Source organism: Sturnus vulgaris, chromosome 22 (genome assembly GCF_052056855.1).
Source record: "Sturnus vulgaris isolate bStuVul1 chromosome 22, bStuVul1.hap1, whole genome shotgun sequence".
NCBI classification, from domain to species: domain Eukaryota; kingdom Metazoa; phylum Chordata; class Aves; order Passeriformes; family Sturnidae; genus Sturnus; species Sturnus vulgaris.
Window position 1 is genome coordinate 5,278,853 of NC_142264.1, and position 9,531 is coordinate 5,288,383.

Sequence of the window (9,531 nt, forward strand, 5' to 3'; positions counted from 1 at the left end):
ATTCCAGTAAAAGCCAGCAGAGCTGGAGCTGATGCATTTCCTCAACTCTATGGACACTTGTCCAGTGCTCATCCCTGTATTGGCTGCCTCAGCCACATGGGAATCAGAATTGTGTCCCCCACCTGCAGAGAAAGGATTGCTTGTCTTGTTATTCTTCCAAGGACACTTCTAGTCCCAACGTCATTAAAAAATAATAATCAAGAAATTATCCCTACATACTTTTACATTTCCAAGGGAATCTCCTCAAACCTCATGAGCAGTTCTCCTCCTTCAAATTTTGTAACAAATAAAGCACACAATACTGGGAAGCTGCTTAACCAACGCTCTTCAAGCATTTTCAACAGGCATTTTGGGGCAGTTAGTAGGAACAGGGCTTTTATAGAGATCTGGGCTACACTGTCCCAGGTTTCCCCTCCCACAGCTCCTAACATGAAGGTCAATCTAACACATAACCAGGGGATGAGGAGTCATCCCAGCAAGTGACAGGGATGCCAAAGCAGGGAGTGGGGAGGGAAAGGTCCTTCTCCCCTTTACAGACCGATAGCCAAGGAACAGAGATCTTGTTATTCACTGAACAGCCCACAAGCTAGGAATCAAACTCAGATTCCAAAATCCTATCTTTCTGCACCAAAATAAACAAATAAACCAACCAGTCAACCTGCCTCCCATCGAGGAGGAGTTGGGGAACTCCAAGGGAGCTTTCCCACCCTCTGCACAGCTGCAAACCCTGGCTGAGCTCCGCAAGAGCCAATTCCTCTAAAAACAACAAGTTTAGCCAAAGGAATTCAGGGCAATTCAAAGAGAAAAAGGCTGAAGCAAACCTATCCCTTTACCATATTCCTGCAAAACACCTTTAAATCTGTGATCTTTGAATAATTGTGTTTAAAACAACTCAAACCTGGCACTGCCAGCCTGTCATTGGAGAGTCACTCTCTTGCTGCTGACTCGTTCGCTGGGATTTTTAACTATTATTCAGTCTCCATTTTCCTTTGTGTGATTCAGTTCTACTTCTCCCAATTCACTTGAAACTTTAAAGGCTGGGTACCTCCAAATCCCTTTCTTTGCATTTACACCCTTTTTTTTCCCCTAGAGAATAGTGACAATCTCTGCCACACATCATTTCACCAGGGACTGCACCCAGGGTTGCAGTTGGTCTCTTGCATCTTGGACATCCCCACGAAGTAACCAGCAGAATCCAAGGCTTTAACTCCTTTAACCTTTCCTCCTGCACTTATCCATCAGGCTCCATGTCACTGCAGTACTTTGCTCCAAATCCCTTCCCAGTGGGTTTACACTTGGCTGTCATTGCAGTGCCCAGACTTGAGCACTGGAAAAGTGCTGTGAGCACAAGCAAGAGAGAAGGAACCAGAGTAGCGTCTCCAGGGCTGTCTGACACGTGGCCTCAGCATCTGTTGCCCCAAAAATATCAAATGGCAGATCTTAGCCTTACACAAGATGCATACAGCAGAAGGTTTTAGCCTTTCTGTGACCACAACCAGCTTAAGAGATGGGTCCCAAACAACACCATTTAGACCAGTGCTCTCCATTCCTGTGGTGACATTTATTCCAAGTCTTCCAGTTCTTCAGCTGTTCTGCAAGGAGCTCTTTTCCTCTATCTCTTACAATTACATCCCTTGGCATTTTCCTCGTGGCATGGTTATTTCCGCCCTCTTACAGCAAATCTTCTCAGGTTTTCTCTGCAGTTCTTTCCTCTTTGACTTCACTGGAAACATTCACAATGATGTGGGAGAGGGATGTAAACAGTGCCATTGATCATCCTGAGAAAAAGCCCACAATGGAGAATGTGACCCTTGGATGAGTGCTGGGTGCTCCCACCGTTCAGCCTCCCCCTGTTCACCTACATTTCATTTACAGGAACTCACAGCAGCTTTCATTCCATGGCCATGTATCTCCAGTGAGACGCCCAGAGGCACTGGGCAGAACTGGAATATTGTGTCCATTAACTTCCCTTGGGCTGCTCTGACCCCAATAAGCAGTTCCATGTGCCATGCCATGCTTCTTCCCACGGTTCTGCCACCTCCAAGAGCTCAGACAACACAGGAGCAAATTTTTAACTTCAGGAGCATTGCTGGGAATGTGAAACAGCACTTTTCCCCCCATGCCAGCCTTGCTTTTTCTACCATGTGGACAGATAGAAATCGCCCAGCTCAGCCTATTTTTCTACCTCAACTCCCCTTGCCCCAGGCTTTCCCACCCCATCCCACATTTCTCCCGTGTCCCAGGTGAGACACGGGCACCCATTCCACAGCAGGGACATCTCTGACCTGCCAGCACAACATCCCAGTGACAGCTACACGGATTCAACATAAGCCTTTCCTCTGACTTCAACAGCTGCTGGTTTCATTCCCCTATTCCTTGTGGTCTCTCTATTTCCTCATGGGCTGCTCTTCTATTTGGGAGCCCATGATTGTATCTGACAAGGTCTCCTAATTGTCTCCACTGATTTTACCAGAGACTGATTTTAAAAGCAGCTCAGTAACTTAGTCACTTCAATATCATTGCTGGATTCTGCTCCCTCATTTATTAATGGGCCTACTTTTGCTCCTTCTCCCCTGATATGGTTGCAAAATCCCTTTTTATTTCTCTTAACCCCTTTGGCTAACATTAACAAGCAACAACTCAGTAATATTTGATATTATATGTGTATAAATAAAAGCAGGAAAAGATCTTGTTCACTCCTGTTATAGCTACTAAAGCAGGCCTAGGGCTCTGGAATAGCAGCTTTACTGCATACGTTAAATATCTCCATTATTCTGTTAATGCACAGTGTTGGAATTCTATTGGGTGGTTTGGGTTATTTACCTTATAAAGTAACATGGGCATCACAAACCATGAAAAGAGGGTACTTAGTACCTTCTTCTTAAGTCTGCTTCTCCACAAGCCAAGTGAACACAAGACCACAAAAACAAAACCCCATGTGCCACATGTTCTTCCTTTCATGAGAGGTGGGGAGGGAGAGGGGACACCAGCACTTATCCAGGCACCAACTCCACTGCGTGTTCTTCCTCAGGAGGAAGTTGGACAGGTGATTTGCAAACAGCAGTCCCAGCCTGCTTTTCTGGCCACGGTGACACAGCCAGCAAGGGTAAAGCACCTTCATCCAGCTCGGAAGAGGTTTTGGGGTACCCCATCCTCACAGCCCAAATGCACAGGTGACAGGGAAGAAGGGAAATAGAAAACCAAACAATTAATACCAAAAAGCACCAAAAAATTTCCAAGGGGGAATTTTAATACTTTATAGTTTCACTGACTTCTCAAACATGATTCAAATAATGCCTTAAACTGTCAGTAATATTGTTACAACCAGAATCACTTAGTAAAGTGCCCCAAAACCCCACTTTCTAAAGTCTTTGAAAGAATTAAAATAATCTGGATAAGTCAATGCAGCCCCGATGAGAGACCACCTTCCCTCTGCAGGCTGCACTTTTATTTCCCTGCCTTTAAATTGCTGCTTCGAATTCTCCATGACTTGAACGCTCAGAGACTGGCTCCAGTTCCCTGCAGAGAAATATCCAGTGAAACACAGGAGATAACTCAAAAAAGCTGCCCCAGTGTCCTGTCCCCAAATCTCAATGTTGAAATGAGGGAGAAATTGCCAAGAGTCAAAACCAGGCACATGTGGCTCAACATCTGCCTCAGTTTCCCCCCACTCCAGCCAGTGCTCGTCCCCAGGGTGGCTGGTTTGAAGTGTCTTTCACCAGACACAACCCTTCCTGCGGGCTGAGAACACAATGTGGCAATGTCAGGGGAAAGGATGCTCAGATCCAATCTCTGCCAGGTGCACAGTGGCCAGGCAGGGAAGGATCCAGGTGACACAGCTACGGGATGAAATCCTGCCCAGCTCCACAGCATTGGGTGACTGGGGGTAAGCTGAGATCACTCCCAGCAGGGCTGAGGTGATGGGTGACAATGACATCCCTGATTTCACCCCTGCAAACCCTTCCCACCCACTTTTTTTGCACAAAACAGGGGGAGTCCAGACTTTTCCCATCATCCCCTGCCTCCCTTCTTTAAGTGCAAAAATTCCCACCGCCACCTCTATTTAAACTCAGCCGGATCCAAGCAGGGGCCGAGATCCTCTGGGGTGGGTTTTCTGTCTGAGGGCTGTGATTTTGGGCAGCAGCAGGGAGGCAGAAGCACCTGCTGCCAGCCACCCCCGAGCCTGCCCGCAGACCGCAGGCAGCGGAGAAGAGGGAGGGCGGGCGAGCAGGCTCCCCTTGCAAAGTCTGTCCTGTGCTGTCTAATAACACAAGGTGTCATTGTATACCCAAATCAGTGCCTGGAGCTTTATTTATAACAACTGAAACACAAAACCCAGCAGGCCAGAAACGGCAAAGGGAGCGAGAGACCAGGGAGGGCAGGGACGCAGCCGGGCGAAATCTCCCTATTTAGCAGGATTTGCCTTGAGATTTTTCAAGTGGGATTGAGGCTGGGGGGGGACTCGGGAGGAGGAAAAAAAGATGAAAGGGAGGGAAGAGGGAGCTGGCAGAGCAGCGATGCCTCCCTGGCTGCGGCAAGGCGGCGGGGCTGTCTCCCTGCACGGAGCGATGGGAATGCTGTGCTTGCTCGCAGCCCCCCGCCAGCCAGCAAAGGGAGGTGGGGGGAGGCTCCAGCTCCTCTGGGACTCTCTGGCTTCTACAGCAACTCTCTCTGAAAGGTAATTTGTGGCTCTTTAGCCACTCCTCGTCCCAGGAAGAGCTTTGCAGCTCAACAGCTGGCTCCAGTGGACTCCCTCTTGTACTGGAATAGGCTGTACCTGGGAACTTGGCAGGAGCCATCCCAAAGGGACTCGCCCAGCCCGGCAGGCAGCAGTCCCAGCGCGCTCCCTCAGGTGTGGCTCCTATCAAACCCAGTGCCAGCGGCTTGCACGTCCCCGCACCTGCCAGAGGCTGAGCACCCCGAACTCTTGTTGAACTCAGTGGGAGCAGGGGCAGCTCAGCAGCGAGAGGTCCCAGCCCTGCACTTACAGCATCGGGAGCTGTGCTCTCCTCGGGTGGGTCCAGATGTTATCACCACCGCTGCCACCCCCGGCAGCTTGTTCATCTGCTCCCTTGTGCCGGAGGCTCCCGCTGCCGGCGCAGCGCCGGTGGAACAGCTCTCGCACTCCGAGGCTCCTGGGCAAAGGCTGGCAGCTCTGCCTAAACCCCCTTTCCCCAGCAGCTGGAAGGAAGGAGCTGCCAGACTTTGTGCTGAAACGGCTGAGGTGGGAGCATTCGTGTCCCATTCTTCTGACACACCGTGGAGGTGGTAAGCAGCAGCAGAAGGGAAATAATAAACAGCTGGAGGGGATGAAGGGGGAGGTAACGTCTTGAGGAGTTGCAGCTAGGGATGCCGTTCGGTGTTCACCTCCCCTGCAGACAGATATTTAAATTTCCAGGTGCAAAAGCCACTGAAAGTTCAGCCTGAGTCAGAGCTCCAAAATTTGACCCACTAACAAGCAACAGAATGGGCCCCTTAAAAGATAAAGCCAAATTCTGAGTCTGTCTTGCACTGAGGCCACTTTGGTCCAGCTTTGCTGAAGACAGTGGGAGCCAAACCATGTTCCCTGCAAACAAACTAGAGCCAAGCTATGAAAGCAAATTCATAATCCATAAAGGAAAGTGCTCCCATTATCTTGACCAGGACTTTAAAATCTTCCCTTCCTCCCACTCTGTCCCAGTATTGGTCTCAGATGTTTTCCAACTCTTCATTCGAAGAGGGAAAACAAAACAACACCAAACCCACAAGGCACAGGGGGAAGAGGGTTTCATGTTCCTTTGCTAGCGAGCACTCGCCCAGCTGCACCCTCAGCCCCCAAAGCCTACCTGCAGAATTACATTTGCAAAACTGTTGCCCAGGAAATGTGCAACTAAAATCTGTGAAATAAGCATGCCTGGAATCAGACGTTCCCAGTGTAGTTAAACGACCGTGCCTTGAAATCTGCCTCCGCGTTTAGCCACGCTGCCATGTACAGAGCTACAAAACAAAACGCTTGGCTTGTTTCACATCCCAGCCTCACCACCGGGACTCTTGTTCCCTGCAAACAGGGAGCCCAAACTCCTTCCCCCATGGGTTTTAGGAGAGTGGCAGCAAGACAAACTGTGAGATTGAGGCCCTACCCTCATGTACAAAATCAGTGCAGAGGCTCAAGAGCAGGGCATTGCCCGTGCAATGAACTGCAGCCACTCAGGAAATAAAACCCAAGCAGAGGAAATAGAGAACCAAGGCACTGGAGTTCCCCATCTCTCCCACCATGTGTGTCCCCTCACAGGGCAGAGCTGGTGGGAGCACAGCTCCAGATGTAAACCTTGTTACAGCACAATGAAAACAAGAGCTTTTGTGGGGAACAGCATGACCCAAGGGAATGTCCACCCAGGTCTGTCCTGGGGAGGATGGAGCCTTTAGGGCAAACAAACCATGCCAGTCCCCCATGGAGCACCAAGGAAGAGAAACCCAGGTCCCCCCAGCCCACACAAGGGCTACAGATGCTGTCACTGGTTATTCCAGAGGACAGCTCAGAAAGCCTGAGGCCTGCTGGAAATTTCTGGCAGGTTATTTTACAAGGGTTTGTCCTATACAGTAGGAGGGCAGGATTTTAGGTTTTTTAAGATTTTTATAGATGGGAACACATCTCTCCCTCCCCTCTCTGGGCTCACCATTCCAGTCCCACATCCCAGCAGAGAACACAAACTTCCTGCTTGCCTCTTTTTCCAGCAACAAACAAATTTTCAATCCATTTTTCTTTCCTAGGGAGACTTAGCTGCATAGGTAGGTGAGCAGCAGAAAGGCAGATCTTCACACCAAACCACGGCTCCACTGCAGGTCCCAACCCCTCACTTGGAGTCCCCAGCACTGGGGGAAGAACTCAGGGTCAGGAGACCCCTCTGAGCTCAGCTGCTTCCCAGGTTTCACACAGCACCTACACCTGAGAGGAGACACCACGTGACCCAGAGGGTGTTGCCTCCCCAAGACAATTAGGTTACGTTCGAGCCACGACCTCGAGGAATCGGATTAATTACAGTGATGTCAAGCATGACTCTGTCTACAGGGACAAGTCATGTTTGACATTGCTGCCAGCTGGTTGCAGGTCTGGAGGATGAGTGAAACTGGAACAGTCCCTCTCTGGGCTGGATCATTGGCACATGTTCAGCAACAGGGCAGGTTTTGGGGAGAACAGCCTGTGTGAAAGCCTCAGCAAGCAAAACCCCTCACCAGAGCATTCCCACACTGGGCTGAGAGAAGTCACATAGTACTGTAACACAGACACACACAATTGGAAGGGTTGGCCTGGTAGAAACCTGGGTTCTTCCAGCAAGCAACGGCCACCAATGGCCAAAATCCATGTTTTTATGGAGCATTCAAACAGCAGATTACTTAAAGTGATGTTTTAATGCAGAGATCAGTTCTCCTGGTGGAAAGGCAACTGGTGTTGCACATGAAACAGAACATTCCTCAGCCTGATCCATGGGCTTACCCTGCATGCAAATAGCTGATGATTTCTCACCTGATGATGTGTCCTGGCTATGGAAGGATTTCACAGTCAGGCCAGAGTCACACGTGGGCCCACAGGCTGGAATAAGGTCTCCCCAAAGGGTCAGCATCTCCCCAGCCATCCTGCCTGTACCACCCTCACTCTGGGCTGCCCATCTCCACCCCCCCAGGCAAGGCTCTGCCTCAAGAAATCTAAAACAGTACAAAAAAAACCCCAAACCCAAGTTGATCTTTGAGGCTAATAAAAGGCTAAAGCAAAGGAGAATGGGGGGAGGTGGGGAAGGAATCTGAGGTTGCATCATTTGGAAATACCCGAGTGCTTTGGAGATGTATGTACATGTTCAGCTTCCTGCTGTTTCTCTAGGAACCTACTTGGGAACAGCTAAGTGACACCAAAAGGATCACAATGACATTTGCCTGAAGCAGATAAAAACAGCCTTGAATTTAACCCAAATGAGCCCATGTGCAAAATACTGTCTTGGAGCTGGGCACTTTGAGGTTTGGAACTCCAGGCAGACAAGTGAGGCGAGAGAGGTTTGAAATATAAATCAATTAAGAACTTTTGTCCTTTGCCTGGGCTGAAAACCAATGCAGAGACATTCTCCGTTGTATTTCAAACATTTATCAGAACATGGAACTAAAACTGAGTTTCATTTCCTTCAACAGAAGTCACCATGGCTCCTTCATGACAAGGAAAGTAGATTGGAGGGAAAGTCTTACTATCAGTAAAGCTTTTGTTCTTTCAGAAAACCAAGCTACTTTCTAGGCAGCTTTCCTGGAGATGGATACCTGCACCAAGGGATTGTTCCCACTGCCACCCAGCAGGTGCACTGAAACCCAAGGAAAGCACATGGACAGCACTGCAGGTGTGATCCCATTCAGGGAACATGGTGCCCTCCAGGGAGTCCAGTTTCGACGTCAAGGCAGGACACACCTCTTACAGGGACCAGTCTGGCTCCAGCTCAGCTGAGGAGACACGAGCCATCCAACGTGCTGGACTGGGAGTGAACCTTACCCATCTCACCCAGCTCTCACTGCCCAGCTCTGCCTTCTATCCCCTGCTCCCAGATGGACCTGGCTGTCCAAGGGCTCCCTTCTGCAAGGAGCAAGGCAGGAGGAAGGAAAATATGAAAACTACAGGCCTGATGTTCCATTTCCAGAGGCCACCGTGAGCCACCGATCCAGACTGGGAGTGGCCCGACTCGACGCCTGCAGCCAGAGGAAGAGGATCCTCAGCGGGGCCGTTCCCTCTCCCCGAAGCATCCCCCGGCCCCTGCTCCCACGCATTCCCTGGCGAGCTGCCCAGCCCTCTGCAGTGCTGCTCCTGCCTGCCTGCACAAAATGGTTAACACAGCAGGAGAGCCAGGTGGCTCAGGTGTGCGTGCCAAGCAGCTCCCAGCTCACCTGCAGAGACTTGTCGAGGGGGAGACGCATCTGCCCTTTCTTGTCTGGCTTCGGTCTGCCTGGGGAAAAGGGAGAAAAGGGACTGGGGAAGGGTAAATACAGCTTAAGCAGCTGCAAGTCCCGGCAACCAAAGGGCTCAGCAGGTGATTCAGAGAGCTGGGGGCCTGCAGACACCCTGTTCTCTGCCTCCCACCAACATCTCTGGTGGTGGCAGCAGCCTGGGAATAGCTGGCAGGAATGTGCTGGCTGCCAGGGCTGCAGAATCTATCCAGCAAAGTCAGGACAGGGAGGCTGAGCTACAGGGTCTGGGGTAAATTGCCGCTCCTTGCTCTGCTTCACCACCTCCCAAAGGACCCAAGAGAAGCAAGAGATCATGGGTAGGTCCTAAAACAGCAGAGTATCCAGTGCTGCTGCAGATGGTGTGATGTCCCCTTGGGAACACCCACGGTGTTTTACCCCTGTGGAAACACCCAGGCTGGAGCTGACCCCTTCTGCATCGAGCCCAGGCTTTGCACAGCCTCAGACAGAAAGGCTCAGGATACTGGGTATTGGTCCTCATCCAACTGCAGAGACAAAGAGCCTTTCCAATTGCAACCACCCCACTGAAGAAGCATCTCTAGCCTTGCCTGGGACCTA